Source organism: Centrocercus urophasianus, unplaced genomic scaffold (assembly GCF_019232065.1).
Source record: "Centrocercus urophasianus isolate 14NV4802_14NV808 unplaced genomic scaffold, USGS_Curo_1.0 seq_23, whole genome shotgun sequence".
NCBI lineage: Eukaryota > Metazoa > Chordata > Aves > Galliformes > Phasianidae > Centrocercus > Centrocercus urophasianus.
The window spans coordinates 4,634,093-4,661,290 of NW_024884789.1; the positions used below are offsets into that span (position 1 = coordinate 4,634,093).

Genomic DNA, 27,198 nt, shown 5'->3' on the forward strand with positions numbered 1-27,198 from the left:
GCTCACCTTTCCTGCCATCTAGTTTGTGCTTTGACAATTCAGTATGGAAACTCCAGCAAATGTATGCAGAGCGTGAAGATCCTCGGCTCCTGTTCTCCTCTTGAGGAAGTTAGCCAGGCATTGCAGAAATGTGATGCGTGAATAACGCAGAGTCTAAGCAGAAAATGAGTATGTTTTAAACAAGTCCACTGGAAAAGAATTAGCAGTGAAACTGAAAAGAGCCATATGCCAATAAGGGGGGAAAGTGACTCAAAGTGACACGTTGTAATAATATAATTGAGTTAGGATTAAATTGCAGAAGGATAAAAGCAAGGACAGAGCTAAAAAGGTAGAGACTGCGACATGTGCTGCCTTGTTAAGTGGGAGATGGTCAACAGGAGGGGATTCTCTTGCCGTTTTCCTTTCATTTATAATTAGGCAGTGAAAGTACCAGGGGCATGTCAAGCCATTTGAGGGTTTAAATAAAACAGCACTTTTCTGAACCATCATGGCTCAGTTTCAGCATCTCCCCATCCCTCATGACTCCTTGGAGGCAGTGGGAGTCTATAGCTATCCCGTCCTGTGGGAAACCCTCCCTGGCAGACAGCATCCGGACCTTCTCTGTCTCCCACCCTCAATCTTTATTGTTAAGGGAAAGGGGGAGGTGAGAAGGGTGTGAGGCACCCTGAAGAAATCCCCTGCTTATTTAAGAGTTTTTGTGGGCAGGGGAGTGGGGGAGGGTGCTTCTTTTCCTCCTCTGAATTCTCCTCTATTAATATATTCCATTTAAATTGCTCACGGCGCCATGTACTAATTAGGACTAGAATGACAGTTTGAGGAGAACAACTGAACCCACTTGAACTCTTGGAGTTCAGAGTTCATGCACATATGGGAAAAACATCTTCCCATTTATTTCTGCAAATACGCCGCACGTATCATGGAAAATATAGGTGATATGGACAGAGCTGATCCTAATGGCTTCTGGAGATGCTTCAGTTTGCAGCCAAAGAGATTTAAAATACTCATTTAAAGAAAACTTGTGCTGAATTGGTTCCGCTGGTGATCACATACAGAATTGTACTGACATAAATGAAAGAGTTAATTTGATACCAATTTAGACATACTAGAACAAAAGCACGATGAATGTCCTAAGGAATGTAAAGGCAGGCATATTCCAGTCCAGCATGTCAATGAAAAATAGTTTCCAGCTAGACTAAAACAAGAAAATTGCACAGAACTACATGGAGCTGTGCACTAAATAAATGAAGCCAGAACGTGTTTGACTGAAGGCAAGGCTCTGTGTTAGCTAATCTCAGACCTGGCGCCTCAGCACTTACCTTCAGTCAAAAGTCATTGGTTTTTTTTTTTTGCAATGTTCATGTAATAATAGCAACACTTAGTGATTGTAAGCATATATCTTATAGCGTTTTAGTCAGGTGTGTAAATTGTACTAGGTGCACACATTGATTTAACTTCCCCCAATCAATTTTCTTATTTTGATGACTTTTATTTTGTCCATTTAAAACAACACTTTGGGTGCTGGCTTTGAGCCACTTCCATCCCCATTGTAGAGCATCCAAATATTGACTTGTACCAGCTTAATGAAATTGATTTTGACTTCTCACCTTTTATTATTTTGGCGGGAGGTTGTGTGCAGACCAACTCTATAATGAAACTGGATGATTTACTCAATACCACGCAGCAAATCATTGCCACAGCTGGAAACAAGAACAGGTTTCCATAGAGGCCCACCATACAAATTTGACTACAGGTTCTGAAAAGCAGCATGCTTGACTTGCCTGTGAACTCTGGTTTAGGTATTGGTTTCTTAGGAGAGGTTTCTGTAAGAGTGACTTCGCTGAAATATATGTTTCTCATGTGTTCTGTTGTACTCTCCAGTACTCTACTACTGCATACTATTTCTTGCAGTGGCCTTCTTGCTAAGGTGTCTGTGTATGACACTGTAAGGAAATTAGTTGCTGTCTGTCATGTGGTTCTTTTGCTTTCTTTTACTCCTATGTTCTTTCCACCTGAGAGGAATTTAGGAATGGTTTGGTGGAAGTTTGTGGCAAGTCTTTGAAGACATAAGTGATTCAAAGCTGATCTATAAATCCTTGTGAAGCTCAGATTCTGAATACCTGGTTAGTCTTTCATTATGTGTGTCCCAGCAAATGAGGCTGGGGTATTCCTAAGGCACTCATCATCTTTATTGTGCTGCACTCCGTGTAATTTTTCCATAGCATGCATGAATTAAAAATGGTATCTTCTAAACACTGATCTACTTTGTTTGGATGGCTTTACAAATGGACACTAGTATGTAGCACAGGTATCTTAAACATATACTAGATAGCCAGGCATACAAGAATGTGGCCATACAGAAGCCATCTATGCTGACCATTTTTAAAGTACTCCTCTCACCATTTCAGTCAGTTTTAACTGATTTTTATCTCTCAAAGGAGACTGCAGTGTAGCCTAAGTACTCTGTGGGCACGGAGTTGCACAGAGTCCTCCATGAAAAGCTACCGTTCTTTGGGTATTAACAATTGAGGGCAACTGTTTTGCTTTCTGGAGGATGGAAGAAGTAAACTGTTAAGGACTTCAGGCAATATATATATAATGACTGACAGCCAAAATATAGAGACATAAAGAAATGGATGACAGGGCTAATGCAGTTCTGCACATCTCCATCACACAGTTCAGACACGGGCATTTTTCTTTTTCAGCCTCTGTGTTTTAAAACAAACTGGATTGGGCCATTGCTGCCTGTAGATTATGGCCCTCGCAGTGATAAACATGCTGTTCCATTGCTATTTGCCCCATGAGATAAACATTTCTGATGGATTTTTCTGACAAAACTGAGAAACCTAATAATCGCAACGTCAGGAAAAAAAAAGTGAAAACTGATTCAGCTTGATCCCCAAAGGACAGGAGAGGGAAAACAGCAATAGGAGATACAGTTCTGTAAGACTGAACTTGTCAAAGTTCTTTTACACTGCTTTGAATAAGCGCATTGGCTTGGTATTAGAAATAAAGGCATCAAACAGTAATTTGCATGGATTAGGATTGTTAATGTTTATCAATTGCTGGGTTTTAAAGAACTCCCAAATTCTTCATAGGAGTATCTCTTTGTAGTGAAAGATTCATAGTGGGAGTGAAAAAAAATCTGATGAATTTAAAGTTACAGATGAGAGAAAGCAAAGCCATCCAGATCTAAACTGAGATACCATTAGTGGTTCCCATAAATCAAATCATGTTTATAGCAGGGATACAGTTGAATTACCATCTGGACTTTTTAACCTCGACATTTATTTCCGAACCCTCCTCCAATATTGAAAGTAAACTTAACCCTTCCTTTCATCTTCAGGGCTTTGACCTGGTGCCAGTTCTTATTTTGAAGGGATGATCTGATTTTTGACGGGGACAGAATGTCACACGTGGCTTGAGGTTGGAAGGACTGGGAGTTTCTTGCAGAAGACAAAGTCATAAAAGAAATAAAATACACCCATTCTTAAATGAGATCAGCTGAATAGAGGGTCAGTGGGAATGAAGTCAGAGGGAGGATAAAGAAAGGAGGGTTCATTTTAATTCAGGTAGAGGATGCAGATAGGGTCCAAGGACAAGGTGGTTAAACACATAACAGTCAAAGGGAACTTGCATTCTCTCAGGATCAGTGCAGTTATCAGGAGGGTAGATAGGTGTTGAAGAGCTAGTTCCTGTTTTCATTGATGCCAATAACAAAACAGTTATTGCTTTTAATAGTGCAGACACCTACTACTGTGCAAATAAGAACTTTAACCCTTAACAAGTCAAGCTTCTATCACAGAATTTTTAAAGTCTCAAAAAAATCCCATAAGATATTTGGATCTTGTTTTCTTTGTTTTTTTTTTTTCCTTTCACTCTGTGCCTGAACTTACTGATTCAGTCAAAGAGCTGCCAAAGTAGTTAGTAAGGGATATTGTCACTTTCATTTCCAGCTCAATCTGAAAGAATCACAGGAGAGGCCCCTTCTGCTGATCTCACTGCTGTGAGCAACTGGGCAGACTGGGGTTTGTTCAGACAACCAAGAGACATTTCTGAGGGTTGTGCTTTCCCATGTCACTGTTCCAATGTTTTTCTTCCTTCTATTTCTGCTCATAGGCAGCATGGTACAGGGATTGCAGAACTGGCGAGTAGTGCTCTGGTTCTGCAGGCTTCTCGAATCAATATATACTACTTGTGCATCTCTGTAACACAGGGAGACAGCATTTCCACACATCAGAGTGTTTGAAGGATAAGTGCATCGACTTAGACATTATCCAGTAGTAGTGCTTACATAAACATATATCCAGACAGCAAGAGGCATGATAGTATAATGGCACTGTATGGGTATATGGCCATGATATGCTCTTCTGATTCTAAGCAAGATGAGGGTCTCTAAGTGACCAAGAGGATGAATATAGGTAGAGCAACTCATCCTGGGGTTTTGCCACTTAACAAGCTGAGCTCTCTGGGCATCCCACCTGGCCATCTTATCCTTCAATAAGAAACAAGAGGCTTTTTTTTTTTTTTTTTTTTTTTTTTGATAGATATCTTCCCTAAAAAAAAAAAAAAAAATCTTCCACCTCCCTTCCAGCATTGTTTCCGTAAATGTCTTTGGTGTCATGCATTTCGGTGTGAGCTGAAGGTTTTATTCTGTCCTTATTAGAGACAACCTCATATTTCACACCCAGCCTGGTGCCAGGATCTTCTTAGACTATTGGCGACACTACTGCCATTTCCTATCTCTCTCCTTCCTGAATTTACCTAACCCAGAGCTCTGGCCTTTTGTTGGAATGATTTTCTGCCTTCCGGCCCTCTGTGCTGTGTGTCACATTATGTGCAAAAGGTCGCAACCCACTTCCCCTGACTTTAGACACAGGATGAGGAAATGAAGAGGAGTGAAGTTACTGATTTCATACTGGAGGTCAGGGTGGGTCTTCTTGGGGTAGGAGTGGAGTATGAAGAGCAAATGTTGCCATTTGTTATCCATATTTTATCAAACAAACAAAACCCCCCAGCAATTACTCATGTTGCTGAATCGGAAATATTTCTCAAAACAGCTGACAAATAGAACAGAAGGACAACGGGTGGACAGTGAGGAGGGATTATATATATAACCCATGTATATATAGCACAGACACAGGCATCCAGTTTTTTTAGAAACAAAGTGAAGACGTGTGGAGGAATTGTAGGATCAGCTCCGAGCCACCCAAAGGGCAGGCAGGCTGCCTTGCTTGCTTGGTAATTCTCTTTCAGTATTGCATAGTCTAATTATGTGCTAACCCACATTCAAAAACTGTAACGTCAAAAGGGTAAGTGTCTGAAATAGTGCCAGGAGAATGTTTTCCAGCACTGGGGAATCCCAAACTTTGCCCAGTACAGGACTGCACTGGCTCCAAGCCAGTAGCCTGAGGGCACAATGAAAGCACATGCAGAGAAAACTTCTTTGCCACCCTCTTCTCCTATTAGAGTATGAATATATGTATCCCCATGTGTGCTGTTAGGACATAATCCAAGTGGCCTTCTTGTGTGTAGGGACTGGAGCCTCACCTGGTCTGCTGAGGGCATTTAAAGTATCAGGTGTTATCACCTGCAGAGTGCAGTGGGAAATGTACATCTCCTGGTGATGTGGGGAGCAGTAGTGGTGGATTTTGCCTTTGTGGGTGGGTTGGAGTATCCTCTTCTGCTACTGTCCATCAGCCACCAGACCAGCAGCTTCATGCTCCTTGAAAAAGTCCAGTGGTGTTCAGGAGTGCTACTCCTGCTCCAAGCCTTCAGGATTCCTCCACCTATCTGCTGAATTATTTGTGAACTGGAGGGGGAGCAAAACCAGGGGAAAAAAGCAAACAAACGGGAAGCCAAAAACCCCAAAGCACTTCCTTTCTGCAGACTGCTGGTTCTACCTAGAGCTGTGGCTGGTTTATGTATGCATTCAGAGTAAGTTCTCTGAGGAGTATCCTGCAGTCATTTCTCAGCGAGTGTGAACAAACTCATTAACAGCTCCTTTACTGGAATGATAAGTTGTTTCTTAATGAAGGGAAAAATAAATACCCTCACTAACCCAGGCACCATCGCTAGAAGTCACTCATCATTCTTGAAGACTCCTTATTTTCCACCAGAGACGTTTGTGTACAGCCCTTAAACAAAATGAGAGCTTGCTTCTCCTTCTCAGGCACTCTTTCAGATGCTCAAATTGCACAGCATTTTTTAGATGTTTTTCAGAGTTTTACCCCAGATATGAGCAGCTTAGGTACAATAAAATAAAAAATAATGATCTGAATCCTTACCCATTTTGAGACGGAAAGGTTTGTAGCACTTAAAACAGGGGACCAGGACCCAAGAGACGGTGGATGTATTCCAAGAGCTGTGATTGACCTGCTATGTAGTTTCACTTGTAGGGAAGTCACTTAAGCTCTTTGTGTTTCAATGTGCCCATTTGTGAAATGGAGATAATAATGCCAAGCTCACAAGGGGGCTGTAAAGGTTAATTAAATAGAGTTTTTAGGTGATTTTCCTTCTTTGGATGAAAAGTGTGACAGAAGTATTGTTTATTAATGGAGTCTGTGCAAAACCAACAATTCTGAAGACTTTCAGTGCAGAAATGCATGGTGAATTTTGTGCATAGAAAAATGAACAGTGAAACTTTATTTTGTAATTGCCATTTTTATCAAGGAAAATTAATTCTGTTTGACTCCCAAAAATATGGGTGTATTTTGCATTTGTTTCTCCCTTTTTCTTTTTTTTAACTATATGCTGATAAAGGTACAGGTAACAAGACTGACTAGCCATCGATGACAGTGGAAAAAAAAAATCCATTTATATGGTACTTCAGATGCTTTACAAGCTCACATACTCCAGGATGTAAAACCACTTCTAAATTTTGAATGTCAGGAGGAGGTACTGCAGGACATCAGCTCCAGCTGTTTGTTTGTACCTACTCAAGGCTCATTGCTGGCCATTTTCAAATGCAGATGCTTGGTTACTTTCATCCAGTCTCATATTTCTACCTCCAAGTTTCTCTACAAAAGGAAGCGATAATACATGCAGGAAAATTTAATCCCTTCTAGTCTTCACTGCAAACTGCCCTGACCCAGACACCAAGCAGCGTGACTGCACAGTTTGCTGCAGGTTGGCACAGCAGCACTCTGCAGGGCTGAGGCAGACTCCCACATCTGGGGAAGTGGGATGTGTGCTGCTCTCTTACCCCAATGCACGTGGATGTGGGAACCAGCATTACGCCTCTTTCCAACACAGAGCCATATGCTTTGCACAGACCAGCCCTGCTCCTGTCCCTCACTCAAGTCATTGGTGGGAGTTTTCACTTTCATCTTGTGTGTGTGAATGTTGTGGATTATTTTTTTCTTTACTGTTGGAGCCTTTGCATCACTCTTCTGTATAGGAATGCCCCAAGAAATTACAGGATAGTAAGAGAAGAATTATGGGTTCAGCTTCTCTGAAAGTTGCTTACACCGGAGCTTGAGTTTGGACTGAAGATTTACATGCTTTCCCTCTCTTGCTGAACAAGGTGACCTACCCTATAACCACAGAAATTTCAAATGAATAAGAGCTATTAAGTTATCTTGTCCACCTGCCCCCTCTGGCACAAGATTGAGAGGGTGACATGGTTTCTGGCAGTGGGCAGTGCACAGCCCATGATAGAGGCTGCACACAAATATGAATCATGCTGAATTTGAAAAGCCCATATGAGTTTACTCTGGGTTCTTCACCCTTTTTTGTAGCTGGTAGGAATGGAGCCCTGGAACTTAAAACAGGCTGACAAAACAGAGATTGAATCAAATCCTGAAAACAACAGATTTAACCCTGTGAACTCCTCAGATGCTCTATTGGCTGTTAGTGCTTCTTGTGCTGGTTTTGCTACTGCAAGATTTCCCCCAGGATGCTGCTTTTAAGAAAAACATATATAAAAACTACTTGCTGTGTAAATCTAACATCAGTTAGTGGTTTCCCATGTAAAACTTGCAGGATGGCTTCTGGAGCCTCAGATGAGAAAATTCTCTGCAGATTGGTGAGCCCTATAAACAAAAAAGAGAACCTGAAAAGACCAGGAAAAATCTTTTCAATAGCATTGAGGGAAATGGCTTTTTGATTTTTATTTATTTATTTTTTTTTTCCAGCCACAGAAAGACTCCTTTTCACCCTCCCCCATCTCTTTCCAATCCTGATGTGCCTGCATATACCTGGAAATATTCACTTGATATTAAATGCAGAGACTTGTTTAAATTGCATTTAAAAAAAAAAAAAAGGCAACAACAAAAACACTTGTCATGAGCTATGGGCTATCTGACAAACTCTAAAAAAGCTAATTTGCATGCAATCAGTCTATGCTGGTCACTCACTATCATGGGGAACCCCCTTACCTCAGACATCTGATAGCACTTTGGAGGTTGTGGAGAAAAGAAGGTCCTCTACTAAACCTGGACCAAAGCAGGAACAGATTTTCAAAGTCAAGGCCGTAGGATTTGTTGTAAGAGTTGTGATGACTTTACTGCATGGGTACCACTGGATTGTAAAACTCCTTAGTATGCACTTTGAAGATCTGCATGTTCAGGGAGTGTTTTGAGGAAAAGATTCACAAATATCCCATCCCTTGGAACAGCATAAAGTGTCTCTCATTGCTTTCTCATAAACTGGCCAACAGCTTGACTTTATTTGAGATTATTGATATTAAAGCTGCCCATCTTCTCCTGAACTGTCACAGACAAGTATTCATGTACAGTTTGAGAAAATGACTATGTTCACTCTATGTTTGTCCCAGCAATATATTCAGTCACGATTACTGGATAATGTGTCTGAAATCTTTGCCTGATACAAGTAAGGCAGGATCAGGATTGCACATGTGGTTCCTGAGCATTCATCTTTTATCTCTAATTCCTAAACACAATGGCTAATGAAAATTTTCACTGAATATTGCTGTCCTTTCTGTGTCAGTTTGGCTGTTGTCATGCTTCAGTTTTGTCAATGACACTCGTGGGCTTCAGCTTAGTGTTCAACTGATTGTTTTTGGGGAAAAAAATGACCCATTGGTGGAATGTTATGCCCCACCTGTGGAGGTATTATTCCCCATCCCTGGAGGCATTCAAGGCCAGGAGGGATGGAGTTCTGGGAAGCTTGCTTTGGTGGGTGTCGAACAGCTTGCAGCAGGGGCTTTAATGTCCCTTCCAACCCGAGCCATTCTATAATTATGATTCTATGAAACAACAACAGCAACAGGAAAACCCGTAACTAACAAACCTAGTTCATCTGCTTGACTTGTGGAGAGTGGCATCAACCTGAGCAGTTCGTGCAGGCGAGGTCAAAATTTTGGCTGCCTTGCACATGCATCAGGGCATGTGGGTGCATGTAGATATGTATTATGTATATGATCGTCTTCTGTGTTTCTAAAGATTAGTTTATAGAGTTGCTGACAAGATTTGCTCTTAGCCGTGATCTGCAGAGTGTCAGCTGGGAGACCATCTTCTTTCAGAAATGAAACAGAACAAAATAAATGCATTTGGTCATTTCTCCACATTCTGGGATGTAAAACAGGTTTCCCCGGCGAGAGGGAGAAGCTGTGCTCATTTCAGCAGCAAAATGCTTAAAGAAAACAGCCATCAGTCTTAGTGAGGTTTGAGCACAGTGCTTATTAATCTGAATTTATATTTCCTACATTGAAATGAGAGGTTTTCAAAGTGATATGAATTAACATGAGCTGACAGTTGCCGTGCTTACAGACCTTCAACAAGCTGTGTACAAGGGAAATAGTTTCCTTACCAGTCTTTGACATTCTCTGTTCAGAAGATTTTTTATTTTAACCCCAGTCCTAATTGCCCTTCAGTATCAAAATTAATTGTGTTTTCTGCTAAAAGGCCAGTGTAGTTTAAGGTTACTCCAGGGTCCCAGCAGCCGATGCATCTTCTGTAAATGGCTTGATTGCCGTCTGTGGAGAGGAGTGCTGGGAGAGATTTGCTTGACCGAGGCTATACATTACAGTCCAATTAGTGTGAAGATCACTACATGAGTCTTTAACTTTATCTAGTAACTGTCGGCATCTCTAATGCTGGGAGTTGGGTGAGGAAGAGGGATGCAGAGCCCACCTTTGCTAGCTCCCCTTCAGCTGCCTTGTAGGCAGCAGAGGGAGCAATCTGGAGATGGAAATATCTGGTCAGCTGCACAAATAAAAATATCCTTTTTTTTTTAATCCTTTATTTCCTTCCATATTATTATATGGTTATGTGGTTGTTGGTGCTTTCTGTTTGGTTTGGGTTTTGTATTTTTATTTTTTTTTTAATTCTGATGATCTGAAGAATAGATTTATTTAATCTAACCTGAGGCAGTGGACTGAATTTCACAGAAGTCTGCTAGTCCTGGGTCCTCTGGGCTAATGGATAAGGATGAACACATTCAGAAAATGAATGAAATTCCCATTATGAAGTTCAGAGCTGATTTTCCCACTGGCACTATCTGTCTGTCCGACAGCCAGGGCTCCAGATTTGTTTAAGTACCTCAAAGTGAGCAAGAGTTAGACTTGTAGTGCAAGTAATCTCCTGTAAAACAGAAATTACTCCTTTCTTGATCTTTAAGGATGAGGACAGGCTGTGATTTACAAGTATAATAACAGAGAATGGTCATCAACTGAAAACATCTCTGTCTAGTGTCTAGGAGATAGTAGCATTCTAGTCCAAACCCTGAGCGAGCACCAATGCATGAATGCCTTCAGAAATGAGTTTAAATTGTTTCATCACTACAGTTATGCTCATAGAAATTTAATCCATTATTTTACATTATCATGATTTCTGCATTGTCATCAAAGGATATCACAGAAGTTTTGATGATACACCAGGCTCTGCCTTATCAGCCAAAGTACAGAAGCCTCAGGGATTTGGGACTGATTTTTAAGTGGTCTGTGCTCCAAGTCATTAGGTTTCGTGTCTGAAGTATCTCGCCCTCATGTCTTCCAAAGTGTCTTCTAAAAGTAGCTGGAACAAGTATTAAACAAGACTTTTAAGAAAAGTTGAACGCGTTTGAAAGCTCATGAGAAATAGAATTCAAAGTCCCTGACATTATTCACATCTCCACCCTTTATTTTTCAGCTAATTTTAATGCTTAATGTCTTCAATTCTGAGTCAGTCTCCAAACCAGGAAATGAAGAGGCAGCTGCAAAAGTGGGAAAAACATGGGGAGAAAAACTTGTTATCTGACACCATCTCTCAGAAGTACCAAAATGATGAACTCTCCTTAACAACTCCATATCTCATTACAATCTCATTTGACACTGGAGTAATTATGATTAAAACAAAAAAACAATCTACCTCAGTATTTCAGCATTTGGGAGATCACATGGCACCATGATGTGCTAGACAGCACACTCCTCCTTTAATCTATTTTTTGCTTTGTGACAGATATTACTGACATTAATGCAGTTATGGCACCCATCATACTAATTCTCTGCTGTTCTCATTTCTATGCACTACAGAAGCAGTTATCTCCTCCTTCACTATCTGAGACAGAGCCACAGACCTCAAACATTATTTTGCGCCCTGTTTTACCTGCTGAATTCACGTACTTAGGATTCCATACGCCACCTTTTTTTTTTTCTATATGGTTCACCACAGATCTTGCATCAACATGCTGTGTTGCGTTCACACAACTCAGAGATAACAGAGTCTCTTTTAGATGTATTTTAGATTAAATAAGGCTGGTAATGGGATGAGAGCTGAGTCTCATTCTCTGCTCTTCTAAAGACTGTTTGGAACTGAAACTCCTCTTCAGCTGGCTCAAGCAGCAAAGCCATACTGAAGAGTAGGTGTTTTGTGTCTTGTACTGGTTGTTAGCAAAATTATGGATGATTCAAAGTAGAAGCAACTAACATTTACCTTACTAAAACTTATTAAATTAAATATTCAAGAAGAAATAATATAGCATCTTGTAGCTGTGAAATACAGTTCCCTACTTAAAAATATGGGATAAATTAAAAATATATATGTTTGGGAGAGAGGTAACAGAAAATAATAACTAAACAGAGAGAGTAATAATTACTACAGAAGATTGCAAAGAGCCATGTTTAAAATAAATATTAAAAAGCATTCCAAAGGGCCACGGTGAGCAGAAATGTAGGGTGGTGAAAAAAGTTTCCCTGTCTGTAAGGTCCTTGTGAATGGGACATAAATTTCCTTTTAGGAAAATCCTGACCAGCTACCCTCAGACACAGGACGCTGGTGCTTGAGGCCTTTAGTCTAATCTCCTATGTGATGAGAACACAATAATTAAAAATTGCTATAATAAAAAACTTATTTGCGTCTACAGCATTTCCAACCTCTCTGTCTTAATAGCTTGGAAGGAATACAAAGGAAAATCCTGCATGTCATAAAGTTATGAAACAAAGGCAAAGTGGAGAGGAGATGGAAATATAAAGTCAAAATGAAACCCTCCATCTTTCTGTCAAACTGAAACAATAAATAATAATGGCATCTTACACTTATATAGTGGCTTTCATTCAGAAAGCCTGGAAAGCAGTTTGGAAACTTTACAAACTACTGCAGAGGAATAGGAATGATTTCATACGCCGATATATTGAAGGCTCCTACTTCTGTAGACAGTTGCATTCTACAGAACATTATGGCTCAGTCTTGAACAGGTAGAGACTGATCCTGAGAGATATTGGAAGCAGTTAGGTTATTGGATCTGTACTTAGTCAGAGTACATCTTGAAAGTTCTGAGGGAATTTATGCTGCTGACAGTTATTGTTTCTCATGATCAAGCACTTGGTAAAGAAATAAAATTACAAATGGGTGGAATAGCTGCTGGTCCTAGTCAGTGAAGTGTGGCAATAGTAGCCAGAGACTTAACATTAAAATCCCTACTAATTCATCGATCTCAGGATGGTAAAAATACTCATTTGAAAAAATCAGATCTTTTGTTCAGACATTTGGCATTCTTATTACATGAGTGATGTCATTTCTTTCTTATCTTAACCTGTGTGGATACAGAAAAAGGGATTTTGTGAGCAACTCAAACCTCGGAGGTTTATGTCTCTGCAATCTTCAGTTGTCAGGCAAGGAAGGGAAGAAAAAAATAAAGAGTGAATAATTAGTAAGCTGAGGAAACTTCATTAAGCTTTCCATTTCTATCATATGTTTCAATTTAGAAAATCACACCAGATAGTTGAGAAGTCTGTTGGATATTAAGAGATGGCACAGACTTCCAGATCTTCAATGGAGGAAAATTCTTACTGATTTTCATGGTCTTTGTGTTCCAAGAAGGATCACATAATTTTGGCTCTTGAATAATATTTCTAAAACTAACAGGCGGTTCAGGAATTCCCTGTGTGAATGTATTTCTGTATCAGTTGGCGTAATATGTGTCTGCCTGGAGAAAGCATCCATTCAGCACCTCCTAACGGTGGCAGGAGAAGGAAAATGAATGAAACTGAATGAAAAAGCAGCTTCAGAAATAAGATAACTAAGAAATTATCCTCAGATGTATGTTTCTTCATGTTATTGGCCGTTAGCAGAGTATTTCCGTGAGCTCACATGTTACTGGAGTAAATGCTCCTCTGTCTTAGCATGGCCTGGTAGGTTATAACCGTGATACCCAGTGCCTGCCAGTGTTCAAGAAGCATTTGACAGTGCCCTCACTAGTACTCTTTAACTTCTGATTAGCCCTGAATAGGTCAGGCAGTTGGAGTTAGATGATCTTTGAAGGTCCCTTCCAACCAGAACTTTTCAATTGGATGGGGATCAGAGGAGCTTTCCAGGAACTATTCTGCATGCTGAACTGGATTCTAATCCTCAGAACCTGCTTTGACTCTCTGGCTGCTGCTAGGTCACTTCACCTGTTTAGCATTTGAATAACTAGAAATCAGATCCCCTTCCTGCTCCCTTTCTGTATGAATTTTCTTGCCTCCTGACACTGTCAGCATCACTTCTGTGCCTGACTGCAGCTCCTTACCAGATGAAATATCTCCACACAGTCCAGCAGGACCTGGGATGTGGTTGAAGTATGATATGGGCAGGTTTTTTGCTGCAGCAGCTTCTGGAATCTCCAGTTCAGCATCCAGAATAGTTCCTGGAAAGCTCCTCTGATCCCCATCCATGATACTCCTTATGCTTTGAGATCAAACTTCATGGCCGCTGACCGAACTGGCATTTGTCAGCACTGCTATGGCTAACAAGTGCTTGCTTTCCAATCTTTTCCACTCATTTCTTTGGCCAATATGTTCGGGGGAGATGGGGAGAAGGAGAAGGCATGCGTACTGCTGTCAGCAGTGATTGGAGCAAAGATCAAACATGCTCAGGTTTTACACATCAGTGTCTCCTTATCAACATTTGGCAAAGTTGCAGTATAAATACAGTGCAGCTCAAGAAAGAAATGCTTGCATCCTGCTGTTGAACCAAAGGCAGCTCTCCAATCTACAGCTAAGCTATCTCCTCCTTGGGGAGATTTGTCATCAAAAGAGGGTGAGACAGGGGCAGTGTCTCTGCACTTAAACTGTTTCCAGTGTTCTATAAGAATAGGCAATCGTGGAAAGGCGTCCGGAGGCTTCTCAGTATCAGTCTTCTTCTAGGCTTTTAGGGATGTATTTCTATGCCTTCTAAGGTTTTTTCAAGTCACAGTAGTCTCCTGGAAGACAGAAAATTTTACATCTGAGCTGTAAATTCAGTCTCTAGATGAGAAAATCCCATTTACATTATGAGGTGCTTCAGGAAAGCCTTACGGCTACATTTTGCTACAAACATGAGCTATTTAGCCATTCTGATTGGCATTCTAGATTCTGCACGTTAAATGATGGGATCTCCAGCTTCACAAAAATAATCATTCTCCCTAAGCAGTAAAAGCAGCGTTGGATATTGAGATAAAAAAGTCCTTTGTTCAAATGAGTAGTTTAAGGTATTTCTCACTCGTGGTGACACTGGTCTTTCAGGTGGTTACAGTGAGAGCTCAGAGTTCATTATGCAAAAGTTAGTTTGCTGGTGGAATATAGGTCGATATGTTCAAAGGCACGCAGGGTAGTGATAGGACAAAATTTTGTTGAAAGTAAGTGAAAGTCAGATGCTTACTTCTTCACGCCTTCAAAAATCTCCTGCTGTTTTTACTTCTTGAACATGAGAAGGAGGCTGGCCAGAGCAGCTATTATGGGCTACTTATAACAAATGCTTCATATCGACGATGACTGGGAGCCCCCAAGAGTTCTTGTCCCACATTTTGCCTGGCAATTAAATAGGCTGAGATATAATTTGCGGCCCACATTCTCTGTGTTGAAGGCAGTAGGCTTCTTCATTTTTAGCCTAACTCTTCTGTCACCTTCACCATTTTTACATTATTTGTGTTAACTCCATGGCCTAGGGGTAGGAGGTAGAGGGGAATTATTCCTAATTTACTGAAAGTGAGAGAAGAATCAGTCACTTCTTTCTTTAAATTTTTGTGGAGGATTGTTCATCAAAGTTAAAACAAATCTGTGTTCCAACGCAGAGGTGGGCGAAGAAATGTGTGCCTAACACATATGCACTCAGGGGCTCCTGCAGAAGGAAACAGAGTTCTGGAAACTGTTGTGAGAAAAACATTCAAGGCACCAGACTGGATGCAATGCTGCTGACTGGAAGTGAAGCCCCAGACAAGACCCAGCTATGTTTGAGCCTGTTGGAAGAGTTGCATTTTATTTTCTGTCCTGAGATGAACGACATAATTTATCTCCCTTTCTTATTTGCTTCACGTTGAGAAGAGCCTGGCTTGGAGTCGGACAATGACTTAAAGAAGGAGCTGGGCAGGGAATACATCAGGTATTCGACCTGCAGGCCTATGAAATGCAGTGTCATCATAACCCAAAGGGCGTATCATTAGTCACTGAAGGAAGGAAGTGCAAGCATGCCTGGAGAAATCAATAGAAGGTCCTTGTCTAGTAACACAAAGAGAACAGCACCAATGTTTATGTCTTTGCCCTTCACACACTTTGCTCTTCCTTCCTCTCCAGTCACCTTTTCACTTTATCCAGAATTTCATTTTCCTGATTCCTAAGTATAAACGGACAGACGTCGTAATCACGACTCAGGCTGCAATCCAGTCTTTTCTGAGAAATAAATATCCATCAAGCCCAGTGTTTCTGTATGGAGGTTATCTGATTTGGCTCCTGCTAACTAAAAACATATGCAACTGGTTATCTCCATCAACACAGTTTAATTCAGCTCTGGTCCGTATTAGTGTGCTTTCTTGCAATTATGTCTCTTGCTGCCATGGGTGAACTGTGACTGTTAAGATCATGTTTAAATACGAAGATCAAACAAATGGTCCAAAGGTTTCTAGCTTGAATCTAAAGATTTGTTAAGAATACAAAAATGCTTTGCCATATTTTAGTTAAACATAGTAATTCCTCCTAAAATACCATGCTCTAGATAAATGGCTAACTATTTTAGTATAAGATTTCAGAGTTTTACTTGAATATGGGGTAGTCATTCAAAATTGTCAGAGCTCCCTGTATTTTCATAGTCCTGCACTTGACCTTTATTTCACTGTTTGTGCCTCTTTTTACTCATCCTTAAAATGAGCAAAACAGTAGTAATGTTCATCCAAGGGAAGCTACAAAGTATCACCATCACTGCTGTCAGGAAAATGCTCTAAAATTATTCAGCTGTATTCATAGCAAAAAAATAAGGAATTAACAAAATATGTTCATGCAGTGCACGTTTGTCGGCTTCCATGAGAAAACTGTGAAGTGTTATGAATAATACGGTTTGCAAGTGACTACTCTAACAATCCTGCTTTGCTCAGTATGTGAAGGAAAAAAAATATCTTTTTATGGTCAGTTTGACACTTCCTCTTTCTGACCCTGATTTCTTTCCATCCTGGCCTTTGATAAGAATGCAAAATACACATTAAGGACAATAATAAGTTTTTAGGCTATGATAACATTTGTATTATTAGAAGAGGTTGGGTTGTGCCCGGGAAGGCAGGAGGCAAATCTGCTGAACAGTCTAAAAGCTTTATTTATGGAAACATCCTTTTCTAACAACAGAGGAATGAAAGAATAATACTAATAAAATCACAAATATCCCCAAGATCCCAAATCAGCCAAATGGTACACGTGCATCCATACTCAGAGTTAAGTTGATCTTTGTACGTAAAGCTCAGACCCTGGATCAGCTTTCAGCTAGACCAAAGACTAAATTATATCCTAAATTAGTCTAAATTATAAAACTCATCAGAAAAATGTCAATTTCACCCAGCTGAGGACTGTGACAATGTCCCATTATTTCAACCAGGAAAATTAGAGGCTAATTCTATGGTTCTCAACACAGTTCCAATGGCAAGAAGGAAAGTGTCTTTTCTGACAAGTTTGAGAGGTTCTGACAGGTCTGTCTCTTTGGTCATTTACCTCAATGACCCACTTAACAGTGGAAAACCCTGAAATAACCCATCTCGGGGTCAGCTGAACTACCCAGCACTTCCTAAAGGAAACCAAGAGTCCTCTTGCTGATATTTAGATTTGTTTTATTATTTATTTATTTATTGTATGATTTAGGAACCACCATCTTTTTTGGTTGGGCTTTTTTTTTTTTTTTCCTTTTTTTACTTAGCTGATGACTTGGCCTTTTCTGAGGCTTTTTATAGTCAGAGAGACTAGTCCCTTTATAAAACTGAATCCAGACTGGTAGGTCATATTCCCTGAAGATTTCTGAGAATATTACTACTGCCCTATCAAGGCACAAATGGTATGAAACTGTAGAATTGGCTCCTGCTCTGTACTTGGAGCATAAGAGTGCACTGTAAAGAGGCAAAGGCCATGTTGAGAAAACAACGAAAAAAGCAAAACAAAACCTCCCACTGAAACACCTTTAGAAAAAGCTGCTTTCAAATGCTATTCACTGTATTCTTTAAACAGAATGCTTCCACTGCTAGCAGTTTGGTAGTTGCTGGTCCAGCACTTAAAAAAGGGCAAAGAACTGAAATTCTAAACAGTGGGACATGGCCCTGGCTTCTCACCTGAGATCTGTCCTCCCAATGAATTACGGATCAGGATGAATGTCTGTCAAATCTAAGGGAATCCAACTTCATCATTTTGCTCACAACTAATAAAGATAAATTAAGAAATAAATAATAATACATCATTTGGGAGATATATATTTTTTTTCATAGTATTTTATAGTTGCATAAAAATAATACAGGAAAACACCTTTTTTAAAATATACAGTACAAACACACTGTGAGCTCTGCACATCTGGCTTTGCACAGTTGAAATATATTTTGTGTACTGTTATACTTCATCACATATCTGCCACCATGGCATAATTTTAACACAATGATGTCATCACATCAGTGACATCATTTTACAGATTGCCCCAGTGAGGAACAGAGGTTAACTGGGATTGTAATAAATGGAAATAAAAACCCCACTAACTGCATCACCTGAAATCAAAACAGAGACATTATTTGACACCTGCCAGACAGTGACATTGCAGTTTTAGGAAAGGAAATACTCGTGCACATCACTTAGGACAAGAAATTCTTTATTTTAGCCAATTTGAAATTTATTCTGCATTTCTGGACTATGTTACATGTCCTTTCTGTAGATATTCAACCCTTTAAGGATAATTACGCCATAACTCTTCTCGTATTTGACCTTTTCATGCCACACTCCACAATATAAATGCTGGTTGGAAATATGGAGGAAGAGATTCCAGCAGCACAAGGCATACTGCCCACATGCAATGCCTCTATTGCATTTACATGTCAATTTTATTAATAATTAGATTTTATTATGATGTTTTAGACACACTATAAAGAGATAAAGAAATGTGGTATTTGCCTCAAAGAATTTGCAGCTGGATAGACAAATAGTGAATGAACTGACCGTTAAATCAGGTTGATCTCTGTTTTATTCAGTTTATCAGCAGGTCCAAAAATTACAAATGTTTTGTGGAAATTAAAGCATCTTTTCAGGGTGCATTTTCAGCACATCAGAAAGAAAAATAAACCCATTTGAAATAAAGTGAGAGGTCTCTCAAGATGCACAACAAACTGCATTCCAGTTGTGCTTTTACTGTATTTTAATGGTTTGAAGTGAAAAAGGGAAAAACAAACAAATATGCCACCTGTGAAATATGAATATTGGAATGATCTATTTCTACTTAAAGAATAAGTATTTGGGTTGGATTTTAGGCTTGAATGATTGAGTTTAACTGAGATAAATTCTTCAAATATGTTTTTAGGTCCCTTTTTCAAAAGTTACAGTTAATACTTCCCCAAACTCTTCCACCAGTGGAAAAAATGAGAGTCCTGGAGCCAAGTGATGAGACTGCTGTGAGATTCATGGTTAAGTGTATTTGTTTGGTTGGGGGGCTCTTTCTTTTTCTTTTAATACACTATCCCCCAAAGCCTATCTACCTAATGAGTATTATCTGCTTAATTTCCTGCAGGCTTCGATGCAGAAACAGGTCAGTTGGTTTAATTATCAGCTATGGAGACGTGAAGGAACTTGAAATTCAATTGAAATATACAGTGGCTTTTTCCACTGGATTTTTTCACATTCACAAAAGTACCTGTTCAAAGAACAGATTGACTTAGCTGTGACTTAAACAAAGATAACATTCTGTGGCAGGAAAGTAATAATGCTATTATTGTCCACTGACAGAGTGTATTTGCGTGGCGATTAGTGATGGTTAATGCAGTGAAATGCTATACGTAGAGAAATTTACCTTCTGACTATCAAATCTCTTTGTTTTTAAAATTTAGCTCTTCTCTCCCTACTTATACCATGCTGTTGATTGAGTGTCAGGCAGATCCAGAATGCCTTATGAATTTCATAGCCTTGAATGCCTGCGGTACTATTCCGATGGCTGTCCTCTCCATTGCACTGACAGAAAGGCATACAGCACTTACCCCAGCAATTCGATCCCTCTCTGTTAGTTTTTTGGCACAGGAGGGAAAAACTTTTTCTTTTAAAATAGCCTTTTTCTGTGTCCTAGATACAGTGTGAGGAAGGCTAAATAAGCACTAGTAGGTTGCCATGCCTTCCAAGTTCACTTTTTTTCTTTTTTCTTTTTCTTTTTTTTTTTTTAATCTTTATAATTCTGGGAGTTATTATTGGCAAGTCTTTATTCAGAGATGGGCATGTAGAGAGAGCATTCATAAGGAAGGAAATCCAATTAATTTTGATAGGAATCCAATAGTCTCCTAGTGAACACAGACTTCCACCACAAATCTGCAAGTTTATAGAGCTGCTAAGGCACTTGGAGCATCTGCACCGCTGAAAGACAGGGCTTGGGCTCCGTGTGGCTAGAGTGATATCTGTAATATCCCATAGAAATCCATTGAGGACACTTAGGAAAGCGCAATATCCTTTAAATGTAACCTTGATAATGAAAGGAAAGGGCTCCTGTTCCTAAATAAAAAACAACAAGCCCCGACAGGTCGGAATTGATACCAGCCTTTGCTGCTGCTTGAAACTCCTGCCGAGCTCTGAATGCTGCACAAGTGTCTATTATTTTTAACTGTTGGGTTATTGTCCATCTTTAAGGGTGGAGGAATTTTAGGAGCGGCAATTAATAATAACAAAAAAAAAGTTTAGTGTTATTGCAGACCTCTAGACAAAATACCTAAGGGGCAGAGGGTGAGCGAACAAAGGAAGCTGAAGGGAAAAAAAGCATTCTTGTTTTAGAGAGAACAGCTTAGAAAACCCTGAATGGAGGGTTCTTTATATATAGCACTGCATTGAGTGACAAAATGGTAGCTGTCATAATGTGCCAGTTAACATGTCCAATATGAGCCGATCGTTTAGTGTCCCCTGGGATTAGAAGACAGAAACATGACAAAGAACAAAGAACTCGGATCAATAATGCTTGGGGAAATAAGACAGAGAAGGTTATTTACTCTGCATTGATCCGTTGCTGCAGTCGCGTAAACTTGGCCTGTTTTTCTTTTGTTAACCTTTAAGCTTGAGTATACTCACAAGCAACTAGGGAGCCAACTAACAGGTGTAGATTAAGGATCGAAGGAGGTCACCGTACCTCTGTCACCACTAGGCACCCATGTAACAACATCCCTGAAGAAATTTAAACATCAATAGCTATAATAAGGGCAAATTTATCAAGCTTGGCCTACTTTTGCTGGGAGCCTGGCTGTGTCCAGTCAGTTTGCCCTTGCTAAAGCTCAATTGATTTGGACATTCTTTTACTAGAGTTGATTATCAATTGTGACACAACAAATTTGTTAGCTTCCAAGCACTGGAGTTGTTGCCAATTGGAGCCTCTGAAGTGAAAACACCTGGCTGTGTTCAAGTTTTACTCTTGTTAAGGCAAAGGAAATGAAAAAAAAAAAAGAAGAAAAAAGAAAGAAGATAAAACAGAGACTCCTTTTGGTGATATCTCCATAGATGCTGGTTCTGTTGGAGATACCTACACTTTTCAGCTGGAACACCTGGATTGCCATTTTTAGAAAATCAGAACCATGAGGATACATAAACTCGAATGAAACTGTTTTCAGTAGTAAGTCCTGACAGCTGTTAACTATTCATTTTTTGTTTTATGATTGGTCACCTAAGTCGCACGGAACCATTCCCATTCCCTATGTGGATGGCAGACTTTAGAAACTGAGAAGTAATGGATATCATATGATGGGCAGCAATATTCCACAAGAATGACCAGTCAAAAGAAATAATAATTGTTGCTGAACTCCACATAACTTGTTAAACACTTGAAAATCCACTCATCGATGCTCAGGAGCTGTAGTTAATTAAACAAAGTGGATATTTTGAGTAGAATCATGATGGGATGGAATTTGTTTGTTTTAAATACTGACAGTGTTTATTTCACTCTAATTGTAATTGTTTCACGTTGTGTCAATAGTATTAGCAGTACATTAAAAATGTAATTCTGGAAATATTTATCTTGTTTAATTTATTTCAAAATCAAAAGGATTATTTATTATTTAGCATCACTGTAGACTATAGTAACTTTTCTATTGTTCTGAATCAAAGTATTTGATGCTTGTCATACTATCAAACATTACAACTCAGGCATCACAGAATAAGGTAAAACAATCAAACAACAAAAATGAGATATCGAAAATTCAAAATCTGAAAATCACTTTTAAATACTCAGAAAATGAAAAGTTAAAGATGTATCATAGCCTCTCTAAAACAGACATTTGATGCAGTATTTTGGGACTGGAACTGAAACATTTGCCTTTAGTTTAATGTTCTGGGTTTTTTTAATCAATCCATTAAAATACCACTGCAGGCTGAATGCATAATTGTCTGAAACGCAGGGGCACAAAAGCAGTTCACCACAAATGCAGGCAGTTGCAAATCAGTTGCATTTGTTTCTTCCTTTAACCAGCATCCACTGCAACCTGATAGTGCAGGTGAATGAATTTATGATCATGGACTTCCTGCTCCTCATCTACCACCCTGCAGTACTTCTGGTACTTGGGGAATGGCTCACAAAGGACTCAGCTCAGTGTTTTGTGATGGATTCTAGACTATCTTGCATTACAGTTCTGTGTTTCTTGATTTCTCATGGCAAACAAGGATGCTTGTACTGTGGTTGCTTAGACTATCCTTTATCCTGGCAATCGGAAAACCTTGAATTCAATTTAAGAAATGTTTCATCTTTCTTTTTGCTTATCTGTAATAAGGAAGCACAAACAAGGAAACTACTGACAAAAGAAATCAGACTCTGCTTTCCTCTTAGGGATGGGAATCTGCTGTTTGCATCTCTTGGCATGCAAAGATTCAGCATGTGACCCTTGCCCCATCACCCGTAAAAGTGTCACCACACTTTTTAAGAGCATTTAAGGCATTTAAGAGCATGGGAGGGAGAAGGCAGTAGCTTTTAGGGCATCAGAAATGACAGTAATGTGCACTGGAACGGTCTGCACAAGCAAAGTGCGTTGAGGCAGTTGTATTAGATCAATCTGTGGCAGAAGAGAAGCCACTGACAGTTTATTTCTGTGTTGGAGGACAAACTGCAAAGTGCACAGTCCTCATTAGGATAAATGGAGAACAGCTCAGTTTGGATCTCACCAAAACTTTTTACCAGCTAATGGCTATTCAGAGCTCTATGGGAAATGAGTTAGGGCTCTCTTAGCCCTGCCAGTATGATAAAGAGCAGCACTCCTGTTAGCAATAATAAGCATCCTTGGCCGAGGGTCTATGGATTGAGTGAGCATGGAGAATGAATTACCCTCTTTCCACTAGATGTGGTCCCTCTAGGTCAGGGCTCAGGTGAGGGGAAAAAATGTTATGGAGCTGCTCTGATTTACAGCTGAGGATCTGGTCTTAATGGCTCAATGGGGCCTTGAAGGTACTTATCTGCTCTGGGAGCCTGGAAGCAAACCTGCCTTATGGAAGCAGAGGAAGTCTGCCTTATAGAAAGCCCAAGGGGGCTGAGACCTGATCTTCACAATGCCCCCTGCTCCATGGGTGGGACCACAGTGCAAGACCTTGTTCCTCTCCCAAGCATGTTGCAACCACTTGCAGTCCTGAACATATGGCTCTGAAGTATCAAAACTCCATGTGATGCTGCAGAGTACTATGCAAGAAAAGGTTTGGGAAAGAGAACGTGAGGCCAAGCTGGTGCTGAACCACTGCCTGGGACTACGATAGGCCTAGGGTTACCCTAAGAGGTCTACCTTTGTGTTTGCCTCTGCAGTGCACTGCTCTAATATAATGGAAATACCATGAGCAGAACTGGAATGAATGTGTGATTGGGTCTTCCTCTAGCCAAAGTGAAATAAAAGGCTATAAAAACAACGTGAAAAGATGCTGGAGGACTAAAAAGAGAAGAAAACAGAGAGAAGGAATGGCACACAAGCAGTGCTCTATTTGCTGAGAGGCACATGCAAAAAACTCCAGCACACCTTTCGAAACCCAAATGTAAACAATACAAACTTTTCAAACTGGGCTTCAGAGCCAAAAACCTGAAGCACATGACAGTGTATCAAGACAACACATTTCCTGGTTGCATGCTTATGCTAGCATGCCTTCCCCACCCAGAGGCCTTGTCCACGCTGACCTGTTCCGTTGTATCGGCCAGTTGGCCACTTGGCTCCTATCCCAGCAGCCAGTGCTCTCCAAGCGTGACATCGATCATTGCTGCCTGTAGTAAGGAAGATGGCACTTACCTGATGGGGTAGGCGGAAGCTCCCTCTCTTACCATATGCTGGGAATTGTCAGTGACTGCTTGAAGCCAAGGCTGGCTTTTCCTCCTGCCAGGAAACAGGCCTTTTCCAGAGCCTGCCAAAAAGACTTGGAAAAAAAAAGAAAAAAAAAGAGAAGAGAAGAGAAGAGAAGAGAAGAGAAGAGAAGAGAAGAGAAGAGAAGAGAAGAGAAGAGAAGAGACGAGACGAGAAGAGAAGAGAAGAGAAGAGAAGAGAAGAGAAGAGAAGAGAAGAGAAGAGAAGAGAAGAGAAGAGAAGAGAAGAGAAGAGAAGAGAAGAGAAGAGAAGAGAAGAGAAGAGAAGAGAAGAAGAAAAAAGGGAAGGGAAGGGAAAGAGAAGAAGAAAAAAGGGAAGGGAAGGGAAAGAGAAAAGAAGAGAGAAAGAAGAGAGAAAAAAGGGAGAGAAAAGGGAGAGAAAAGGGAGAGAAAAAAGAAAAAAAGCTTTTTGCATATTACTTTTTACACTGAGCAAATTTGTTGCAGGCTGTGTAGCACCAGGCACCGGTAATTACGGATCACAGCTTCCTTAGACGCTGGGGATAGACAGCAGACAGTGAAATAGGAGGCAGTACAATGGGTAAAGGGGAAAAAAATAAAGGAAAGACAAAAGAAAGTGTTTATATTGATTCTCTCCAGAAATGCAAGATCTGCCACAGCCAAGCAGACTACTGAGTCATTAAAGGCTGCATCCTGACTCCAGGGTGCTTCAGAGGAAGAGGAGGGAAAGAGGCAGGCTGCCAATAGTTCCATGCCCTTTGGAGAGAATCACTTTCCTCATCCCAGCCTGACCGTGTCCTGGCACACAGCACTTGACTTCTGAGTAACCTTTCTCGGTAGTGAAGACCTCATCCCATTTCCCTTTTCATCATTAGGCTGAAGAGAACCATGTGTACCACTGCTCCAGACAGACACTGAGACCAGCCTCCTGCTCCCCTGTGGCCCTACACTGAGTATCAGGAGACTGCAGTTTGCACAGCATAGTCCAGCAGCTTCAATAAGCTTCTCTTATGTTAGGCAAGCCTGAGTCCAAGAAAGGAAGATGAACATCTCTGTAAAGTATCTAGAAATTGAAACAAACAAACAAAACAAACAAACAAAGGAGTGAGGGGAAAAAGAGATTGGGAGAAGAAAACGTTATGAATAATCTCTTCCCATGTCTGGTGGCACAAACACTGATGCTGCATAAGAATAAGCCAGTTTTTGAAACTCCTCTTCATTAATATCACTTCTTCATGCAATTTTTAACAGGAATGGGAGAAAAAGAAAGCAGGAAAAAGAAACAAAAATGCTATCCAGACAGCGATCTCCTTTGAATGACAAACCACAAAAACACCTTTTTTTTCTTTCAGTGAGGGGGTGGAGTTGAAGCGTTCGAAATCCAGGCCAAGGGATTACTTCACGTTTCATTTAAGGAATGAAAAAAAGAAGGTTCTATTTTGTATTACTCAGCAGATCTTATTCCTTCTTATTCATCTATGGAAAATTCTTTCTTTTTTTTTTTTCCTTCCCTCTGTTTACTACACAGTCCTGCAGCACACTCACATACACACACACACACAAATGACAGAGCCCTTTATAAGGAAGAAATCAGGCTGGCGCTGCAAAAGTGCAGAGAAGATCTTTCGCTAAAATGATCTCAAGGTCAGTTTTGGGGGTCTTTAGGTTCCTATATTCAATCCAACCACGTTTCACGTCTCTGCTTTGCTTGCTTAACTTACAAGAAACTTGGGCACAATTTTGCTTGTGTTGGCAGTTTTTAGGTGTGGATTCATGCAGGCTATTTACAAGATGCCAAGGGATGTCAAATCCTGAACATGTGTTTTTGTCCTACAGTCATTCTCTGACAGCAGAAATAGTCTGCAGCTTATCAGATCCATTTGCTGATATTTAACATCTTTTTTTCCCGACAAAGGTTTGGGGTGAGATGAATTTTAATGTTTCTCTGCGCTGAAGCTGACAAAAAAAAAAAAAAAAAATCTTTATGCATCTAAGTTAGAAATTGGAGCTTTAAGCTGTAAGGAAAAAGAAAAGCAACAACAGCAACAGCAACAACAACAAAAAAAGCAACTCCCTTATTTACAACATTTTTACTTTTCATACTTAGATGTAATTCTGTTTATTTTCTTTAAAACGTTGAAGGTATTTGTTAAGCATTTTACTCAATGAAGAGATACTGCAATTTTGTCACAGACGAAGACATGCAGTTTTAGAGAATATATTTTTAATGTATATTCCTGATATAAGTGATGAAATATAAAAGTCTGTGATTTTTTTCTGGGGTCATAATGTGAAATTAAATTCCCTCCCCTCTTTTAATATAAACTTTATAAGAACCATACAACAAGCAAAATATTTTTTTAAATATAAAGATATTGGTAAAATTATCTAGTAAAACTAGCAGTCTCTAAAGTTATATTCCCACACAATTTGAGGAAACAGTGAGCCCCTAAAATCCAGGGTTTTGTACACATATGTGTTCTCAGAAACCAGAAGAGATAGGGATGGAAGAGAGCAGAAACTTAAATAACCATTAACATAGATATAGAAGGAGAGATAATATTTTGTAGGATATTTCCGTATTAAGTATAGACATCCAGAGAGTGAGTTTAATTTCGCAGGCAAAAAATGGCTAACAAAAAGGGGAACATTTTTCATGAGTCGGAGTCATAATAAATACTTGAACTATATGTGCTGTGTGAGACACCTCTTAAATTCACAATGCCATATACATATGTTTTCATACAGCAGCAGATTTGTCATCCCTGGTTTCTGCAGACACCGTTCTATTTAGAGCTATTTTTCTCTACTAACCACCTTCCTCAAGTTCTTTGTTTCAGTGCAGGCTATCTGTTAAAACATGCCCAGCACTGTAACTTTACACCTACAGGTATTCCACCGCAGAAACAAGTTCCTAATTTTTTTTTTTGGCAGCGAACTGAGAGAGCTCATCTGTGAATGTGGATGCTTGGGGTCTTCTCCAAAATTATCCTCACTGCTTTTGTTTGCAGAAGTTGGGTTGTGCAAGCTGTTGGTGTGTGGCTGGTCCTGCTGAGTT

The 27,198-nt window shown here is 39.9% G+C and overlaps 1 long non-coding RNA gene across 1 annotated transcript; it reads right to left on the reverse strand.

Annotated features, from left to right (window-relative positions):
* Nucleotides 1–12,226: 12,226 nt before the first annotated feature.
* Nucleotides 12,227–24,221, reverse strand: LOC122163353. The gene is made up of 3 exons (XR_006169892.1): nt 24,109–24,221; nt 17,971–18,056; nt 12,227–14,616 (listed from the first exon to the last, which is right to left on the reverse strand). It is a non-coding gene; the product is annotated as an uncharacterized LOC122163353 (long non-coding RNA).
* Nucleotides 24,222–27,198: the final 2,977 nt, after the last annotated feature.